Genomic DNA, 18,310 nt, shown 5'->3' on the forward strand with positions numbered 1-18,310 from the left:
GGATGTATCATCTTATATCTTACAGCTGTCAAAATCATCAGGAAACAATTAGTAATTGGATGCAGCAATATTTTGCAGCATTATTTTTCACTTCTTGCCTCAGAATCCTCCTTTCAGCTGCTCACACATTAACTCAACAGCTGACTTGCAGGAGCTGTGCAAGTTTTTCATTTAAGATAAATAAGTAAATAAAAAGTGTGAAGACACAATGAGCAAGAAAGAATTGTGTAACTGAACAGCCCTACCTTACATTTGTCCAAACTGATCACTTTGTAAGGTGGTGGAGGTATGTAATGATGTATTTATGGTGTTCCATATACTACACAAGGCACAGAGTTAAGATTTTCCCATAAGCTTGACAGGAATGTATTAATTTTTAAAATTATAATGCATTTGTTGTTTGTTTATTGTGGCAGTCCATTCTTTGGGGTTTCTAAAACACCCAAGAACAGTGATTTTAAAATCTAAGAAAAATACAGGCTTGGGAGGGGAGAGTGGCAATAGGCAATTCATAGATTGTGGAAATCGATCACAGCAAGACAAAGACTTGAAGAGAGACTTACTTGTCCACAGTTAAGAACTGTACACATCTGATATGGAATATAGTGGCCACATCAGTTAAGGCATCACAATGATTATATAGACCTTTTAAACAAGAAAAGCAAGCTGGGAAAGCTTGACAAATGCTGATATGTAAAGCTATACAAAGATGGACAAGAGAGGATATATTTCAAAAAGTAACATGTTTTTGTGAGCTGTGAGTTGTAGTAGAACAATGAACGTTAGTTACAAGATTTTAGCTGTTGAAATTTTGGAAAAAATCTATTTAGGTTGAGAAAAAGAAAACAACTTTATGGGGTGTTTACAATTTTGCTACTCAAATGACTCTAGTTTTCTTTGTAATCTGTTACATTAATAACATGGTCCCTGAATACATACAAGGCTTTTCGCTTGTTTAAGGTTCTTTTACACCCCATAGCATTTACTAGGAATTACTCTCGAAAACATCTTGCTGCTGCATTTTTTCCAATTTTAAGAAGAAAAAGATGCATTTTTAAAATATTTTTTTATTCAGTCTAGCAGAACTAAGAATATTTGTAGATGAGTGTTGTTAAATAGCCACAGTAAATGTCAAAAGCTGCAAATCCTGTCAAAGGAGGTAAGCATCAGTGAGTTGCCTGTTTCTCACCATGTCACTTTAAATGATGTTACTAAGACACTTAGGCTGCTAGAATGCCACGGCCTCTCCTCTTCTTTTATTTGATTAAGGATTTCCTAGACAGAAGCTTAAGAATAGTTGTCCTTAAGATGCTACTACTCAGTTATGGCTTGAAGTGCTTAAGATGTGAATAATGGAGTTAAACTGTTTTGTAACTTGAAAAAACTTACATTTTCCCTTTTCATTGTTCCTTATAATGGACAGATTCATAAGACAGCTCAGAAGTAATGAAAATGTTCTCAATTTACCTCTTTTTGAACTATTTATTTAACTGAGTAACAAAATTTTTACTGGAAGTGTTGACTAAGATAGAGAAATCAGTTCTCCTTGTTAGTCTCTGTACTATAGTTATTGTGATTGTTATAAGCTAAAACCATAACTGAAAAATATTGCCAACTCAATTACAAGCTGAAGAGCTTTGATAGCTATTACATAAAGAAAGCAGTGGAAGAAATTACTTTAGTAGCAGATTTAAGCATTTGAACAGGAAAGTAAGTGCTTAGGTTGGTAAAAATAATTGAAGCATGTTTGTAAGTGCTAACACATATAAACCTGTATTACAAGATGTAAAAGGCTTTTTTACTTCTCAAAAAGAAGGTAAAGAGTTCTACTTTGAAAACACAGCTAGTTGCCATCTAGTTGCTAGTTTTTGTGGGTATTTTTCAGTCACTTAGCCAGCTTATAATAGGCTAAGTAAGTTGCAAAACACTGCAGAATCATGCATTTATAGAAAAGCTCATGAACTGTTTCCTATACTTCTCATATATATGAAAACTTAACTTTATGATTAAAAAAAGAAAAATCCCAGGTTGAACCAAAACTCCTTATTTGAATTCTTACATCAAACATGACTCAAGTAGAAGTTAGGAAAACCCAAAATGCTGCCTGTTTTTCTTGTAGCTTTCAGCCCAACTTGTTTTAGAAATAAATTTCTTAAGATTATCAGTATGTGAGCATCTGACTAAAACACAAAATGCAACTGAATCTATGAAATCCCTGCTGTGTAGGTCTCTTTTAATATGTTAATTAAACTCAAAGCCGGGATGTGCTGAATAGCATCAGTTTTCAGTATTCTAACCTTGATTAGGACTGGGACCATTAATCAGTAATTAGTACATGGTCAGAAAATCCTTCCGAAGCTGTTGAAATGTAGGAATCTCTTTGCGGTCGCTGACTTGCTTGTGGCTCCCTGGCTTGCCAGGCTGCATATGCAGTCAGAGGAAAGGGGCAGCCTCTTCACCTCCAGGCATGACTGGGGCAAGAGCGTGCACGTGCTGCTGCTGCAGAGCAACAGGAAAAGCCTTCTAAATGTTAACTAATACGGCCTTGAAAGAGGTGAAATGTGCCACGTGTCCTGCTTTAGTGTGCATGTGCAGTACAGAAGTATTCCTGTACAACACCTAATATGGGAGCACGTTCTTACGAACTATCACAATGATGCAATATAACAAGAACACTGCTACATAATTGCCACAGGTTTCTGAAAGTATGCAAGTACCCAAAAGGTGTGACTGTATTTCCATGTATATCACTCAAATTACACTTACAGGAGGAGTTGAAACAATGCTTAAATACCTGAAATACTCCAATAAATGTAGAAAATAAGATGACACAGAAGGAGAAGACTCTTACAAGACTGAATTAAAAACATCTCTTGTGGTGTTGTGCATACCAAGGGCAAAAGCAGTCCAAGAGCGAAAGCTCTAGATGCCAGGCGAGATTGAGAGGAATCGATGCCTCTCGATATGGACGGAATTTGCTAGGCATCGATGGCGCTGCATATTGAGAGCTTTCACTCTTGGTGGATATCTCTGTCTTGCCCACAGCAAAAGGGGTCTGCGAGTGAGAGCTCTGGATGCCAGCCAAGATGGAGAGGCGTTGATACCTATGCATAGGCATCGGTAGCTCTAGCTTTCCTTCCCTGGCCGAATGTAAGCATATCGATGCTCATCCGGGCCTGCCGATATTGAGAAGGGCCAATGTTGGTAGTCGGTGGTATGTCCTGAGGGCAAAAGCGGTGCAAGAGCGCAAACTCTCGATGCCCGTCGACATTGGTAATTCTGGACGTCTTTTAGTAAGGACTGTTATCGATATTTATCGATGAGTGTCGATACCTAGTGATACCCATCCGTAGCGAGAGGTCAGGAAACGGATCGGCCTTGATCCCGGTCCCAATGGAGAGGAATGGATGCGTATCAACGGGGCTTGATGTCTTTGGATGTTGTTGCCTAGCCATATGCCTGTAAAATGGTACTGGTCGCAGCCTCTGCAAACTGAGCACGGTCAGTATTGGTGGTCTCTGGTGCCTCCCAAGAGCAAAAGTGCTCCGTGAGCGAAATGATTTCTCCTTGCAGGGTATGAAAGTCATTCCATACCGTTGATCAGCCCTGCTGCTGTCCTCTGCAGCTAAAATGTGCAATCTGTCTTGCTTTCAATGTGTTTGGAAAAAGTGTTAATTATTTATTCCGTTAGCAGAATGTTCCTCCAAATAAAGTCCTGTTTTGTGATTTTATATTTAACTTAAAAGAACTTAAACTTTTTTCTTGCTTTCTTTTTACCCAAACATTCATTGTTTGAAGGATATGGAGCTTTTTTTGTTGTTGGTAGGGGTTTTTACTTATTGGGGGGGAGGTGTTTTGTTTTACTTAAAACAAGTGTCCTTAATTCTAATATGTAGTAGTATAATGTCTTTGGTATGACTTCAAAGTATTTTAAAGACTATGGCATATGTTTGCTGTGAGATTCTAATATGGTGCCTTTAGCACTTTTTTTAGCCCTCTAAACTGTTCCCCTTAATTTCATTTTAACAGACTTCCTTGGGTTTTATGTAGCTTTCTTTCTGAAATGAAGTGTTAGTATGGTGAATCTGATGGGATGTTTGCAGGTTCTATGTTGTTGGTCCTGCAAGAAATCTAGATTTGGATTTCAGTACTTAAGGGAGTGATTTCATGGTAACATTCTATAATGTAAACATGAATGCAGGCTTACAACTTCATTATAACATCTATTTCCATTTCTTTAAGCTCTTTGCAAGTTGTATTCTCTTTCCTTTGGCTCATGACAGCTCAAACAAGATAGAGAATAGGAAAGTTTATAGAACAGAGCCCGGTTCAGAAAAGCAGAAAAAAATGAGTCCTTAAGCCTCCTATAGCCCCAGCCTACCACATAACTTGCTACAGAAGGCATTTCCCTGTCATAACATTTCAGTGTTAGAGTTACTCCTGAGAAGTGATTTGGAATCGGGAAGTGTCCTGCAACGCTCAATTACAGAATCACAGAATCACAGAATCGCTGAGGTTGGAAGGGACCTCTGGAGATCATCTAGTCCAACCCCCCTGCTCAAGCAGGGTCACCTAGAGCACATTGCACAGGATTGCATCCAGGCAGCTTTTGAATATCTCCAGAGAAGGAGACTCCACAACCTCTCTGGGCAACTTGTTCCAGTGCTCTGTCACCCTCACAGTGAAAAAGTTTTTCCTCATGTTCAGATGGAACTGCCTGTGTTTCAGTTTGTGCCCGTTGCCTCACGTCCTGTCGCTGGGCACCACTGAAAAGAGTCTGGTCCCATCCTCTCGACACCCTCCCTTCAGATACTTGTACACGTTGATAAGATCTCCTCTCAGCCCTCTCTTCTCCAAGCTAAACAGGCCCAGCTCTCTCAGTCTTTCCTCATAAGAGAGATGCTCCAGTCCCCTAATCATCTTTGTAGCCCTTCGCTGGACTTGCTCCAGTAGTGCCACATCCCTCTTGTACTGGGGAGCCCAGAACTGGACGCAGTACTCCAGATGTGGCCTCACCAGGGCTGAGTAGAGGGGGAGGATCACCTCCCTCGACCTGCTGGCAACACTCTTCCTGATGCAGCCCAGGATACCATTGGCCTTCTTGGCCACAAGGGCACATTGCTGCCTCATGCTTAACTCGGTGTCCACCAGCACTCCCAGGTCCTTCTCAGCAGAGCTGCTTTCCAGCAGGTCAGCCCCCAACTTGTACTGGTGCATGGGGTTATTCCTCCCCAGGTGCAGGACCCTGCACTTGCCTGTGTTGAACTTCATGAGGTTCCTCTCTGCCCACCTCTCCAGCCTGTCCAGGTCTCTCTGAATGGCAGCACAGCCCTCTGGCGTATCAGCCACTCCTCCCAGTTTTGTATCGTCAGCAAACTTGCTGAGGGTGCACTCTGTCCCTTCATCCAGGTCATTGATGAAGAAGTTGAACAAGACTGGACCCAGTACTGACCCCTGCGGGACACCGCTAGCTACAGGCCTCCAACTAGACTCTGTGCCACTGATCACAACTCTCTGAGCTCTGCCATTCAGCCAGTTCTCAATCCACCTCACTGTCCACTCATCTAACCCACACTTCCTGAGCTTCTCTATGAGGATGCTATGGGAGACAGTGTCGAAAGCCTTGCTGAAGTCAAGGTAGACAACATCCGCTGCTCTCCCCTCATCTACCCAGGCAGTCGTTCCATCATAGAAGGCTATCAGATTGGTTAAGCATGATTTCCCCTTGGTGAAGCCATGCTGACTACTCCTGATCACCTTCTTGTCCTCCACATGCTTGGAGATGGCCTCCAGCATGAGCTGCTCCATCACCTTTCCAGGGATGCAGGTGAGGCTGACTGGCCTGTAGTTCCCTGGGTCCTCCTTCTTGCCCTTTTTGAAGACTGGGGTGACACTGGCTTTCTTCCAGTCCTCAGGCACCTCTCCTGTTCTCCATGACCTTTCAAAGATGATGGAGAGTGGCTTAGCAATAACATCCGCCAGCTCCCTCAGCATTCGGGGGTGCATCCCATCGGGGCCCATGGATTTGTGGGTGTCAGGTTTGCTTAAATGATCTCTAATCCAATCCTCCTCCACCAAGGGAAAGTCTTCCTTTCTCCAGACTTTCTCTCTTGCCTCCAGGGTCTGGGGTTCCTGAGGGCTGGCCTGAGCAGTAAAGACTGAAGCAAAGAAGGCATTCAGTAACTCTGCCTTCTCTGCATCCTTCGTCACCAGGGCACCCACCTCATTCAGCAAAGGGCCCACATTTTCCCTAGTCTTCCTCTTACTGCTGATGTATTTGAAGAAGCCCTTCTTGCTGTCCTTGACATCTCTAGCCAGATTTAATTCCAAATGGGCCTTAGCCTTCCTCATCGCATCCCTGCATACTCTGACAACGTTCCTATATTCCTCCCAAGTGGCCTGTCCCCCTTTCCACTTTCTGTAGACTTCCTTCTTCTGGTTGAGTTTTGCCAGGAGCTCCTTGCTCATCCATGCAGGTCTCCTGCCACCTTTGCTTGACTTCCTACTCATAGGGATGCACCGCTCTTGAGCCTGGAGGAGGTGATGTTTGAATATTAACCAGCTCTCTTGAACACCCCTTCCTTCTCGGGCCCTAACCCATGGGATTCCTCCAAGTAGGTCCCTGAAGAGGCCAAAGTTTGCTCTCCTGAAGTCCAGGGTTGCGATCCTACTTGGTGCCCTGCTGCCTCCTCGCAGGATCCTGAACTCCACCATCTCATGGTCACTGCAGCCAAGGCTTCCCCTGACCTTCACATCTTCCACCAGTCCTTCTTTGTTTGTTAGTACGAGGTCCAGCAGCACATCTCTCCTTGTTGGCTCCTCCACCACCTGTGTCAAGAAGTTGTCACCAATGCTCTGCAGGAACCTCCGGGACTGTTTGTGCCTAGCTGTGTTGTCTTTCCAGCAGATATTGGGGTGGTTGAAGTCCCCCATGAGAACCAGGGCCTGGGATCGTGAGGCTACTTCCAGCTGTCTGTAGAAGGCCTCATCGACTTCCTCACCCTGATCAGGTGGCCTGTAGTAAACACCCACAACAGTGTCACCCATGCTAGCCTGCCCTTTGATCCTTACCCAGAAGCTCTCAACTCGCTCTTCATCCACCCCTAGGCACAGCTGAATACATTCCAGTTGGTCTCTCACATAAAGAGCAACCCCACCACCTCGCTTTCCTGGCCTGTCTTTCCTAAAAAGCACGTAGCCATCCATGACAGCACTCCAGTCATGCGAGCTATCGCACCATGTCTCTGTAATGGCAATGAGATCATGGCCCTGCGACCGCACACACATCTCTAGCTCTTCCTGTTTGTTCCCCAAGCTGCGTGCATTGGTGTACAGGCATTTCAGGGAGGTGATCGAGCATGCAGGTTTCCCAGGAGGGGTGAAAGAGGGTCCTCCATAGCCACATCCCATGCGCACTTCCCTGGCTGCACGGTCATCGGCAGTCAAACTGGGACTGCCTGGCCTCTTGTTATGATTCCTCCACTTCATTTGTGACCTTTGTGTAACAGCTATGTTTTTCTCGAACTTTTCTTGTGATACAACGTATTGCGTTATATAATGTTAAATACACTGAAATCACTGTCAAACAATGATGTTTGCGTTACAAGGGGAGAGCAGTAAGTAGCTTATTTTTATTAATCTCATACACTCCGAAACAAGGCAAAAAAAAAAAAAAAAGTCCTGCAAACAGTGAAGTAAAAAGTGCCTTTTCTGTCTTAGCTGTGTTCGGCTTGGTCTTGAAGCACACAAACCATATAAATGCTATAAATGATTTCCAAGTTCATTTTACAATGGTTGGTTGTATAATTACCTGGCAACTGCCATTTCAGTGAGAACTGATCCAGACTGTATTTATTTAGGCAAGTATTTGATACTTTAATAATAAATGTGGTTTTATCTACTTAGAGTAATTCCTGTAGGAATATTAATAGTTGGATGGTATTTTATCGTATAGCAATTGGCTATACTCTCCATGCATAAGATTAAAGATGAGTCTAAAGCAGTGAAGGAAGGGATCTTGTGGATGGATGGATTTGAAAATGGAAATATCCCTTCAGTTAACAAAAAGGATTTGCTGTTGTCTGGAAAAGAACCAGAAGACTGAAATGAGATACTGTCATTAGATTTAAAATAAAATAATATTAATATTGGATTTTGGACATACTAAGCTGCTTCAGTATTTGTAAAGGAAGATTGTGTAAACACTTAGTATTTATTAAAATTACTGATGTTCAATTATGTACTGTCAGAGGGCTTTTTAGAAACCACAAATAACAACACTGTAATCTTCTTTAACTACCATAAAGCAAAGAGTTTTTGGTTTTTTTTATATAAATATATTTTCAGAGTTTCTATGGGCAACTTCTGTCTTCGACAGACAGTTATCCTCCCACAGAGTCATCTGCATGTAGCCAAGAATATAGCATTGCTGCTACAACCTTTTTATCATTCAGTGATATAGCTGCAATCCTGAATGAGAAAAGAAAATTAACATTTCCCTGCCTCTTAATAAAGAAAGTCTGTTTCTCTTCTTGACATTTTCAACATGCTTCTGGAGTAAGTGTTGAAAATACTTATTTTGGAGATGAATTTCTCTGAAGAGCTGCAATATGTAGATACATTCACTGTAGCTGCTCCTGTGTTTTTCATCATAAGAATATGGATGAATATTCAATTCCAGGACTAGTTGACTGAGGCTAAAGATTATATGAAGAGCGGCAATATTAGATTGTAGTTCTTTCCATCTAGAGATTTAGGTGATTCACTATTAAATCTGCCTTGGGACTGGCTTTTGTCTGAAAACTGCAGCTTGGAGCAGAAAGGAAAACAACTTGATTGTTAAAAAAAAAAAAAAAAAAGTCTAGAAAATCTGGGCTAACTTCAGTATAGGTTTTATTCCTGGAGAAGGTTTGCATTAATGTGGAGCTCAGATTTTTTTAGATTTCATAGTTCATTTTTTGGTTCATATAAAGATCTTTTAAATCTCTATTGTATTGTTCTACTATTATTTACACTTCTTATTTCATCTTTCCAATGTGACAATTACCTGTCATATTCTGACTTCTCTGCAGGCTGACTTTGGTGATGCACCCTGTCTGCACTGATTCGTTCCAATGAGCATCACAGACACTTTAATTAAACTTTTTTATGACAACAACTAGAAATATAGTTACATCAGTAGTTGCTTGCTCCTGCAGAGCAAGGAGCTCCTTGCTCTAGTAATAAGCTTCTGTTCTAGTAACACTTAAAGAAATTTCTTTTCATTTTTATTTCCCTAATAGTTTTGAATACACTTTTTTCCTACAATATGAGGGGTATTTTCTTGGTACAATGCTTTGCATCTACAAGAGAACTTTATATTTTTAAATTCATAAAAGCATCTCAAGAAGGAAGCATATGAACAAAAGTTGTAATTATTACAGGTAAAAATACAAATTAAAATTAGAATTAGCCAAAGATATCAAAACATGCTTAAAAAAAATTAGAAATGGAGAAGATTTTGAAGTGATTAGTAGTCTATCAGATTCATTAAGGAATTAAAGCAAAATGCTAAAGAACATCACAGAGGTCACATTTATTGGCCTTTATTACAGAGGGAAGTAGTAATGATGCTGAGGTGAATCTTTTCTGAAAATGAACTGTCAAAAACAAAGCAACCACCTAGCTTTTTTTTTCCTAAACATATTTATATTACCTATCAACAAGACATGAGAACTGTTTTGTGAAATGCCACTGTTATTAAAAACTAACAAAAATTACATAAACGCCAGAAAAGACATTTTCAGCTCCCCCCCCCCCCTTACAGGAATGAAGCTATGGAACCACTTTGCTAATCTGCCAGTTTCTTACAAATATTTTTTGAGCAAAATTGGCCCATTTCAATGCAATGTTATACAAAGGAAATTAAAATTTTACTTTTCATTAAAAGACATCAACGAATACACACACACACATAAGAGTGGTGTTACAAACACCACTGAAAAAGCTGAAATTGGAGCTCCTGCCTTCTGAGGTATCAGAAAATAGTGTTCTCTTTTGTAGTACCTAATGAGTCAAACTTTTCAGTGCTATTCCATGTAAAACATCTCTCTTCTACATGATTCTCTGGGCTGTAATAAGTTCATGCTGCAGTCTTACAATTCAGAAAAGACCATCATCCATAAAACAAATTTATTGGAAACCAGATTTCAGTGGTTCTAGTGCTTATAAATTCTTCTTGGTCCCCCCTGCTAGGAGATTATTCAAACTACACTAAGTAGAAGAGGCTAAAAATATTACAGCAGCATTTAGAAGATTAGGAATCTGCTAATTGTGAGGATTTCAATTTCAATTCTAATTCTGCTTTAAAAAGTCATTCTTTCAGTAGAGGAGACAACAACCCATGGATTATTTGAAATGAAGATCTCAGGTTCTTATATTTATACTGTAAGATTGTTCAGAGGAAGAAATAATAGATTGGTAAAAAATTGATTCATATGTGGGGAATTCAAAATAGAGCAGAACTCTAGGTGGAAAGGTTATCTAAGAGAAATAAGTTTGATTAAGAAGCTCTGAAAGAGTGACTATTCACTTGAACAGCAACTTGATTTGAATAAGTGGAAAGAAATAACAACATTGCTAGGTGGTCAGAAATGCCTTATTCTAGAACATGCAGAGTCATAAATGATGCTCTCTAGTTTGGGTGTTATGGCACTGTTGAGCAGCATGTGGGATACTCGGGCCAAGTCCTTGCTTTTGCCTGATTCAGCCACATAGGCTGAAAGAACATCCTCTACTTCCTTCTCAACCCTTCCAGATTTAAAAGCTTAGATTTTGATCTGAAAATGGGCATTCTGTTACAATTCTGTTATGGTAAAGTCATTCATAAAATCTTGCTTTTATTTCAATCCAGATCAGAATCTAATTATGAACACTGAAAAACTAATATGGAATAATTTTTTTTATCCTGTTGCCAACTTTATCAGCTGTTACAGGAGAAAAGATGATAGTTGTTTGTCAGGTGTTCTTTGTAGTTTGTTTTTATTGATGGTAATTGTAGTTACCAAGGAGGTGATGAACTGCAATTTATTTCTTTCTTTGTGATTTCAGTATATGAAATATATACACATACAAGGTTTTGAAAGATGAAGCAAAAGCTGTGACATGGTACAGATATGTAAATAAACTAACATCTTTGTCAACAGCCATTTCCTTTAACATTGATACAATAACATGTAGAGTAACAAAAAAACAGGTTAGTCTGAATGCAAGTCAGAACATTAGATCCAGATCAGGAAAGAACTTGCCTAAATCCGGGTGATTGCTTCTGCACATTTCAGATTAAGTAGCACTTTCCCCTATCAATATGTAATTGCTCTATTTAATGTTTATGGAAAAGAAAGAGCTTTTAATTCTCTAACTACTGTTCAAGTATATATTTGCATTTTAAAGTATATAATATACAAGACTGAAATTAATCATTAAGGCTTCAGACCTGCAAACCTTAAGTTTTAATTGCATTCTATTGATTGTCACAGTCCATCATGTTTGGTCTTAAATAAATATGGTTGGGTAATTAACTGCCATCTAGACTTCCTGGATGACTGCACTTTCACAGGAACTGTAATAACACCATACCTAAGCACAATTTTTTCCTGTCAGAAAAACATTCTTTCAGTAGAGTATTAAAATATATATAGATCTAGGAAAGTCTGAGAAAAGAGTTTGCTAAATGCATGTACAGATACAGAATCATTATTCGTCCTCATCATTTTCTCTAAAGACAGTGATAACAAAGACCTTTCATCTTTTCCAGTGTGATGCATGCAGCCAGTAATGCAATTTAAAAAAAGCGCAGTTAAACCTTGGAACTCTCTTTAAAAAACCAAAGCCAAACAAAATCTTACAGCACTTAGGAAAGCAACACATAATAAGATGCAGAAATCTATTATGTTCCACTCATTACTTTTTTTTTTTCCTCCTGTATGGGGACAATAATATCTGAACAGGCTTTACTATAGATCCTCAGAGAGGAAGGCCAGCATTGCTTTGGTAGTTCAATCTGTGTTTTGAAAGGCACCTGAACTATATCAGAAGACTGGGATTTTGACTAGTTAAAATCTTTCCAGAGAGCCAGAATTCTTGCTCTCCTGTTTCAGAAGATGTTTCTGTTCCATACTGCTCCTTCCTGGAGAAACAAGAGAGAGGCTGGGGACACAATATCTGAGTCCCACCTCCACAAGATGCAGAGCCACTTCACGGACTAGTTTTCTTGAACCTAAAAAATTCACTGGTGAATAACAAGCAACCCTCTCTAAACAATCATGTAAAATTGTATCTCCCGTAATATCACAGTCTCAGGTTGTGAAATCCTAGCTATAGTGTTTTGCTTGTTGGGACTGTATTGCTGAGAAGGCAGGAACAGCTAGTTGGTGTTTTAGGAGAGTCTTCCCTCCCTGTTAAAAAGGGGACAAAAGATGATGTATCACATCAGGTCACAATAGGTGGCACTGTGATTCTAACTCTATGATTTATCAAAGAATATCCAGTTTATCTTTGTCTATGATATTCATCCTGTACACAGTCCTGCATGTCCTACAGCTGGTCAGTCACATGCTTTCCTACCCCGGACTTGAGATGGTATTACTGATACTGACTCTTCAGGCTAGGTAGTTGGATAAGCTAGAATCAGCTGTGATTTTTCTACCCTTTCCCTGGTTGTCTGATTTCCTCTAAACTGATAGTAAAGTGCTCAGGGAGGTGGGGGACACATGACTGCACAAAAAGAGAAAATGGAAGAGAATCTCTACTGAACTTTCCATCTTAAACAGAAGTCGTCCAAAACCAAATTCTCTGTCACCAATGAAATCGGAGCAGCCAAGGGAACCACAAGTTGGGAGGAGGGAGAGGGAATGAGCCCTACAGTCCACCTACAGTCTTGCACTGACACCTAATCTGAATGGTTTCATGATGTTGAGATATTGAGGATATTATAATTTTTTTAACTGGTATTGTAAAAGATTGAAAAATCACTAGATAGTGTACGGTGTGCAATATTCCAGTGTATTATCCTAACCACTGTTACTATTGGTCTAAAAGAAAAACTACTGACCATTGTGGACCTCATAAATAAAGATACCAGCACTAGCTGTATTATATAGATGAAAACAGATGCTTAGCTATAGTCTCAGTAGTTAATTGACTAAATAAAATATGATGGGAAAGGGAAAAGTTTTTTTTTCCCCTGAATTAGCATATCACGTGTTAAAGTCCATGTACTTAACTAGAATACGTTAGAAACAAATGCTCATTTTAAGTGAAGCACATATATAAGAGCCTCATGCAGAAAATGAACCCGCTTCATTAAGGAAATTTAAAGAAATGCTTCACAGAAGCCCATGCTGCAAGTTTCACAAACTGCCTAGAAGGTTTCTTGATGAGGATCAGCATTTGCTGTGTGCCTAAGGCTGGGCACAGCCAGCCTTGTCCTGTCCCCCTGCTTGCGCTGGGCTGCATCTCTTGCCCCTGCCCTTCAGGGGCACAGGCGACTGAAAGGAAACCTGTGGGGCAGAGTGAGCCCACCCTGTGGTCAGGGCCAGGACCTGGCTCCTCTGCCCCTTTGCTGTTGTGCTCCAGCACAGGGCTGTTGCTGTGGGGGAAGGACAAGCTCTTGGGCTCCCTGGGGATGCCCTTGGTGTTCCTCACAAGGCGCAGGCCTCGGCACCTTTGCATCCACCTGGCACAGCTCGCCGTGACCCGTCAGCAGCATGTAGGTCACAGTAACCCTGAATGCAAGCAGAGGAGCTGCTGTCTCTCTTTGGGATCAGGGTTGCCTGGGAGGTAGGGGTGGCCCCTGTGCCTGGGGGGGGGTCACCAGCATCATGCTGTGCAGCCAGTGTGTGGATGGAGCTCCCAGTAACATTAATGAGCTCTCCCCCCTGTAATTTCGACTGTGCCTCTGTCCTTCTTTTCCTTTGAAATACTTCCTCCAGTAACCTGGTGCTGAGTCCCCTGTAGGCAGGCATGATATCTGTTCCTTACGTTTCCATGCTTGAGGTGGCTGTGGTGTCCCCAGGCTTTGCTTTCTGGCTTGCTCTTCCCCAGCTTCAAGCTTGCTGGCTTCTGCAGCCAAGACCCAGGTTTCCTGCCCTGCTGCTGTGGGAGGCAGCAGGGGAACCAGTAGGGCTGAGAGGAGGAACAGACTGATCACCAGAAGCTTTCCCTGCTTGTTGCCTTTGCAAGACCTCACCACCTACCCAGCTGGCAGTTGCCACCATAATTGCTTCACCTTCTCATTTGCCCTGGGAGTTATTTTGTGAGTAGGTCCACCTGCCCCTCATCTAGCCCCTTGCTGTTCAGCTGTGCTGGCTTTGGGGGAGCAGGGCACCCTGCAAGCAGCAAGGTGGAGAGGCTCTTGGGAGTGAGAGGAGGTACGTGCCCCTGGGCACCCTCGGCCCTGAAGCCACGTTGCATGTTTACAGGTAACTTACCTGCCATCCTGTGTGAGAGCGACTGTGTTCAATGCAAAACTTTTACAATGCAACATCACAGGATAAAAGAAAGAACAATTCATTAGAATTCATTTCTGAAGACAGGATGTATTGGTTTAGCTATTAGGTATTCAGAAACATCTGAAAGTCTAATAATGTATATAAAAATAGATGAATTTTGACAGCAGAAAATCTTTGGATGACTTTTCAGAAGCATGTGTGTAGACAGATTTCTGCTATCCATTATGCCTGTTTATCTTCCTGTGGAGATGAAAACATCTGACATAAGAATTGTTAAATGTATTTCTGGTGATGATAAAAAGGCTCCTTGTTTTTGTGTGCCCGTCCTGTATGTCGCAGGCGAAGCGCTGTAGCCCACCCGCGTGGCCCTGCGGCGGGCGCTGCCGCGGCCGTTGAGCTGTGCGTGGGGCCGCGGCCGTTATGCGTCCGCCGCCGCCCTGTGGCGGGGGGGAGGTGCGCGCCGGCTCCGCCGCCATGGGCGTCGCCTCGGCTCCGCGCAGGCGGCGTGAAAGGTTCCCAGAAGTTTTGCTGAAGGTTGTAAACTCCTCTTGTGGATAAACCCTGGTGCTTCGAAGGTGGGAGCTGCCTCTGCGTGCGAGAGATTTTGTACCCTCTATATTTCTTATTTTGGATTCTGCTTACTGGAATATGTTAGTTCTACAGTGTTTCACCTGTGGTTTGAATATACCGTGTTTTTGCCTACGCTGATGTGCCTATTTCCACAGTATCTGTGTGCAGATGAAAGGAAAACTTAGGATGTAGAACACTTCTGTAGCTGGAAAGCGCTCAGTGTTTTGGTGTAATCGTAGCCCTCAAAATACAAGTTGCATATCTTATCAATCTTAAATTTCATGTAGTCTGCGTTATTGGAGGAAAAATGTAAAGTGTACAGTTGTAGAAGCTGAGGGGGGTGTGACAGGAATGGACTGCAGGCAGTGGCAAGGCTTGTGTCTTCTTCCTAAGTAGCATCTTCCACTGCCAGTGGTGGAGATAGGCCAGCAGTTGCTTGCCCAGTTTTCATGCTGACTCACTAAGGTCTTTGATATGTTTTTTATTAAAGACTGTTCTTGTATAATTGCTAAAGACTCATAATAGTGAAATCCTTGAAGTCTGCCAAACCAAATTCAGAATATTTCAGTTCTTAAAATGAACAGTTAATCAGTTTCTTGTTCTAGCTCACTAATCTCTAAATTGCTCTTTTAAGACTCTTTTTTGGACCCAAAATGAATATATTACTTACTGATTTATTTTCCATTTGCTCAGCTTTAAAATAAAACTTATTGCTAGTTTTGAGTGTGTTCTGTCAAAATGATCTAATGATATGTCCGGTTGTAGGTCCTGATTTTTTTTTCTAACTTTTTCTGTTGCCTATTTTTTAATTAAATTGCAGCTGCCCTATCAAAATTTTGTCTTACGTGTAGCTATGGTGTATAGTAAGTATATAAGTAGTCACTTGCATGATTTGACTTCAGAAGTCGGTAGGAACAATAAAGAAGAGTTCAGATATCCAGGTCAGTAATTATCACTGAGTAAAGACAGGTAGATTTGGTCTTTGTGCATTTTTTTTTTTAATAACTTGAAATTCTTTGGGTTCTTAAGACCCTCAAAACAGAAGAAGCAACAAGTGTTAAGACCTTTGGAACTCCTTACAGATGCAAAATTCTTTTCTGCAATTGGCATATGATTTTTTTTTTCTAACAGTGTGTAGCATGAAGAAATATATGTTCCATCATCAGATTTCAGCAAGAAGAGAATTAACTTTTCCAAAGCTGTGAAAAAATTACAAGAGACTGCCTTCACTGGAGAATGAAGACTCACAGCAGTCACTGGACAGTTGTCTAAAAGGAATTAATGCTGTTCTGACACACTGCAGGAGATATGAGATTTGTGTATCATGTTTTCCAGGTCTTCAGAGTGTTCCTTGAACTGAATGATTGTATCTTGTATTATGAGAGGAAGGAAGTTTTTTGAAAGCTTTTATTTAAATGAATTTTGGCAAGAATGATCTTTTTCCAGTCAAAATTCTTGATTCTTTTTTTCTTTCCCTTAGGTTAACTAATGTGTCTTTATATTTACACTTTATTAATAACAAATGTTCAGAGTATTTACAGTTGAGAGAGGCAAGAAATGGAGATGAAGAGATCATTCCTGTGTGTGTTGGGGAGGGAGGTTTGTGATCAACAGCATAATAGTTGGTCTAAAAATGGCTTAAATTTCCATTGCACTTCTTCATGTCTGAAACTGAACCGTAGACTTCCAGTTAATAGCAGGGAGCAATTGCTCTGTTTTTAGCTTAACATATTAGTAAGTTAGATAATTCAAGAGAAAAAAGTAGCATTGGGGAATGCTTGGGGATGTTAACAGACTGGTGGTAAATTTTAACTTCCACATACTTCTGAACTTAAAAGACATCCTTAAAGATGGTAAAAAGCTGGTTTTATTTTGATAACATAGGATGACTCCATTAAGAATTGTTAGATAAAAAGGTATTGCGTTGGCATTCTCTTCACGTCAATGTAAGATTCAGGAAAAGGAAGACAATTCCAATGTCAGACTGTCCCCAAAATAAAGACTGCCCTGGCAGCCACAAATGTATGAGTACTAATGCAACAAAAGTAACTTCCTATTTTATGAAATAACTACTTGTACTGGTGTTGTTTTTCCTTTCTTCAATTAATTGTGTTTCCCTGAGTAAGAATGTATTTCATAGTTCATTTAATTTCCATCTATGAAAGTATGTCTTAAAATGGTACCAAGGAATTTTAAAATCAGATTAATGGAGCAACACATTGAAAAGGTACAGGGTCCAGAAGAGTTTAGTGTGCACCATTTGTTAACACTTATAAAATGAAGTATTTGAGAAAAAAAAATTAATTGGAGAGAAAGAAGTGGTGTAAAGAATGTCAGTTCATCATGAAATGTGCTTTATCAGTCCTTTAAGCTGTGTTATTCTATTAGGAAGCTGTATTATTCTACTAGGATTACCTCTTGTAGTGCACTCTTTCTGTTATGAGAGGCTGTACCATTTGACATACTGCCATAGGATGTTCTATCTTGTGAAGTTACCTATCTTATTGTCTACAGGTAAGTTTGTAATTTGCTGTGAGTTATATTCTGAAACTAACTAAGTTTATACTATTCTTTCTTAACAGGCAGTGAATTGAAATTAGGTGGACATAAGAAACCACTTTTAATGTATTTCTTTAATTGACTACAAAGAACATAGCAGAAAATCTGGAGTAAAGATGATTAACATTTTCTCATTCATCTGACGTGATTTTCTTTGTATGTGTTTGGCACTAGAAAGAAACAACAGTCAGTCTGTTAGAACACAGCCAAAGAGAATATGTATGAACATGTTAATCAGTTAGGGGATCCTTCATTATCTGCCATTTTGTTAGAAATAGAATCAAGTTAGGAAAGGTATGGTCAGATACTGCAAAAAAAAATGTCAGTGCCTTACTATTTGGAGTGGTCTGTCTTGTCTTTCAGCGTATGTTACTATACATATATACTTTCATCTTTGTTCTTTTTCTTGAAATTTTTTTTATTCTCAGGGATTTTTCATTATAATAAGAATTCTGGATTCAGCCCTGAAACCAGTGGAAAAATTATTCCTTATTTCACTAGCCTTGAGATTAGTCATAAGTCTTCTGACTAAACATATGCATCAGTGGAATTTTTTTTTTTTTTAATGCAATCTGGGGAAAGATGAAAATCACACACACGGTTGTATTTTGCTCTTTATTATTTTGCAGTTTACAGTTTTTCTGGATTATTTTGTTTATAGACCTGGAGCATAGTTTTGGCATAAAACTCCA

The sequence above is a fragment of the Apteryx mantelli genome, chromosome Z, assembly GCF_036417845.1.
Source record: "Apteryx mantelli isolate bAptMan1 chromosome Z, bAptMan1.hap1, whole genome shotgun sequence".
NCBI classification, from domain to species: Eukaryota; Metazoa; Chordata; class Aves; order Apterygiformes; family Apterygidae; genus Apteryx; species Apteryx mantelli.